This window comes from Myotis lucifugus, unplaced genomic scaffold (assembly GCF_000147115.1).
Source record: "Myotis lucifugus unplaced genomic scaffold, Myoluc2.0 scaffold_464, whole genome shotgun sequence".
Taxonomy (NCBI): domain Eukaryota; kingdom Metazoa; phylum Chordata; class Mammalia; order Chiroptera; family Vespertilionidae; genus Myotis; species Myotis lucifugus.
Genome location: NW_005871512.1, coordinates 122,869 through 126,132, shown reverse-complemented (window position 1 = coordinate 126,132; position 3,264 = coordinate 122,869).

The window sequence follows — 3,264 nt, the reverse complement described above, 5'->3', positions numbered from 1 at the left end:
GTGGGCAACAGCCTCTCTCCTGAGCCTGTCCCAGGCCCAGCCTGCTGTCAGGAGCCGTCCTCGCGTCCCTTCTTTTTCCGGCCTGTCCCCTTGAACCAACCAGAGCTCTGCCCGCTTCGGGCGGGGAGACATCCAGGCTCCCAGAAGCCACAGTGGCTGTTCTCAGTGCTGCGTGTGGGCTTGACCAACTCCGCCCCGAGGCCCAGCTGCCTGCAAGCCCCTCCCCTTGGCCAGGTGGCTTACTGGGAAGAATGGCAGGGGTACTCTAGGCCTCGCTCGGTTTCCTTCTCTGAACATTTTCTTCCAAAGAGCATTCTTAGAGGCTCACTCTGGTCCTCTGCCAGGTGGCGGGGAGGGCACCATTCGCCATGTGAAGGGAAGGAAGCCAACTTTAGGAAGTGGGCAGGATGAGGAAGTGTGGGCGGGGCCTGCCTCTCCTTCCTGGGCTGCGTGCTCACCTTTACTCGCTCCTATGTCTGCACGGCTGGCCTGAGGCTGTCGTGGGGAACCCCTCATCTGGAGGTGCCGGCGTGGCTCTAAGTGCTGTGGGCCCGGCCGTGGCTCCGTGTGCTGGGGCCCCGGCCGTGGCTCCGTGTGCTGCGGGCCTGGCCGTGGCCATGGCCTGGCACGTGGAGCTCATGCTCGCAGCTCCGATGAGAGGGCCATGATCCGCTCTGTCCAGCTGAGGAAACCGCTGCTCGGAGGGCGGGCGGAGGGACACGCCCAGGGCCATCTGAGTCCAGAGCCTGTGCCTTTCCCCTCCCTCGGATCCCCTTGTCCCAGCTGGGGCTCCGCATGGGACCGTCACCCGTGGAGGGGCCCTGGGAAGCTCGCCAGTCCCTGCCCTGGGCTCCAGAGGGGGAACTGGACCAGCGGCATCTAGGACTTGCCCAGACAGAGTCACGTGGCCAGCTGGTGGCACCGCCCGCTCTGCGCTGCCCGTGGGATTGAGGAGGAACACATGTGGCAGGTGGGTAAATGGTAGGTGCACAGACAGGGTTCGCCTGGTGCGGCAGAATTCCGGGTGCGGGGAGAAGGGGGTTGGTAGAAGGGGGTACCCCACACCAGGGCAGCTGGCTTTGGGGGCCACTGGAGACAGCTCTGTGAGGCAAGGAGGGCACTTCGGGCTCTGAGGCGATGTGGGGCCAGACCCCTGAATCTTAGAGGGACCCTGGGCCAAGGCTGCGTATCCCTTAGGGTTCTCAGCCTTGCTGCTGTGTCCCATGGCTGACACGGGGTGGGGGGCTGATAAGGCTCAGGTTCCCCATGGGAAGGCATCTGAGAGAGAACCCACTGGGTACCAGGGGCTGCTCTCTTCCCCTCCACCCTCCCAGTTGCCCCCCAACCCCTTCCCCCAGTCCAGTGAGGGTCACTTCCTCCGTCTGCCCATGGAGAACAGCCCCCGAGCCTCTCCACAGCCCCCTCTGACTCCGGGAGGCTGCTTCCTGGGGTGAATCTGCTGCTGGGGGAGGCAGTTGGGGTCCTCTGGCCTCCTCTGCAGAGGTGGGTCAAGGGCAGGGATGCTGGGACCACCGCCAAGGCCCCTCCCACTTGGGATTGCCTGGCAAGAGGCAAACCCACCCCGGACAGGAGAAGCTGGGCAGGCCAGGGAACTTGAAGGCCTCACCGGGCCAGGTGGCCCCCCGTGGGAAGCGGCTGGCCCTGGAAGGGGGGACCAGGAAGCCCCTGGGGAGGGGCCCCCATCCCAGGTCTTGAAGAACCTGTAAGAGCATCCTCAGGGCATCAAAGATAACCAGGCACCCGGAGAAATGAAGCAGCTTGGGCAGGGACCAAGGGCAACAGACCCACGCAGACCCCACAGGACAGAAGTGCCAGGCCAGATGGCGAACCGCTGTGCCCACTGTGTTTGAGGACCTGCCTCCAGGGAGTAGGAAACGTAGAAAGTAGCCTCGTGGGCTTGCCAAACAACCAGAGTGTGTAGGAATGGAAAACATTCACAGCTGAAACGGAAAGCCCCGTGACTGTGTTTGGTGGCTGAGTGGGCACAAGAGGAGCGGAGCAGTGGAGACGGTGCATAGGGAGCATGTGGGTCAGCCGAAGGGGCCAGGTGGAGGATGCAGTGAGGAGCGGGGGGCGGGAGCGAGTGGGCAGGGAAATACCATCCAAAATAGTACTTGAGAATGTCCCAGAACTGATGAAAGACAACCTGCAGACACAAGACTGCGAATTCCCGAGAAGGACAAATCCGTAAGCAGACGCATCTCAGGGCAACTGCAAAAACCCAGGTCAAAGGGAAGACCTAGGCAGATGACCCACCCGAGGAACAGCCGGGGGAAGGACAGGGCGGTGGGACCCGGCCCCCGAGTGCAGGGAGAGCGGCCGCCGCTAACACGCTCCCCGGGGAGAGCGCCCTCCAGGACGTCTGCAGGGCAATGAAAACGGGGTGTCTGTCACTCACAGAGCCCCAGTAAAGGAGCGAAGTTGGACACAGGAAAGGATGGGGGTGCGCGTGTGGGAACACTGGCTGCCAGGGCGGTGGTCATTTTTAGTGGGTTGGGCAGTGGAGGAATTCAGACTTTCGACAAAGACACTGGTGGGGCCGAGCTCTCGGGAGCCAGTCTTGGCTGCAGGGGGCAAAGGACAAGTGGGGGGGGGGGGGCGACACTGAGGGCCACAGGTCCCAGAGGCCAAAAGGCAGGGGGGAGAAGAAACAGCCCAGACCTGCGTGCTTTCCACCACGTTTATTAGTGTCAAATACAGTAGTGACTGGACGGCATGCATCACAGACGACAGGAGAGCTAGCCACAGGACGGGGGACGGGGACGGGGTCGGGGTCGGAGTCCGAGAGGCTCTTGACGGCTGAGGTAGAGCCAGGTGGTGCGGGCGGCGGGACACGGGACGAGCACCGGGAACTGGGGGATGAGCACCGGCCCGACTCGGGACGACGACCACGGGAGAGCTGGGCGCGGGTCAGCCGCACGCGGGAACAGTTCACGACGTCTCACGTCCCTCCACCCGCTGCTTCCCCTCCTCGTGGGCAGAGCTCCAGGTTTCCTTGTCGCTGGCTTTCGAGGTGTCAACGCTGTCCTTCCCTCCAAGGGCCAGGCCCCACATGTCCTCGCCCGGAAAACAAAGGAGCTGTGTGTTGGAAACGCAAGGCGGCCGTCCAGGGAGCTGGAGGCCACGTGCGTCGAGAAAGACCCTTTTTCTCTAGAAAAATAGTTTCACTTTATAAAAGGGGGGAATGCTCATCAACGGGTGGGGAACGATGTTGGTGTGAGAAACGTCCTCGGGGAGTTCCGT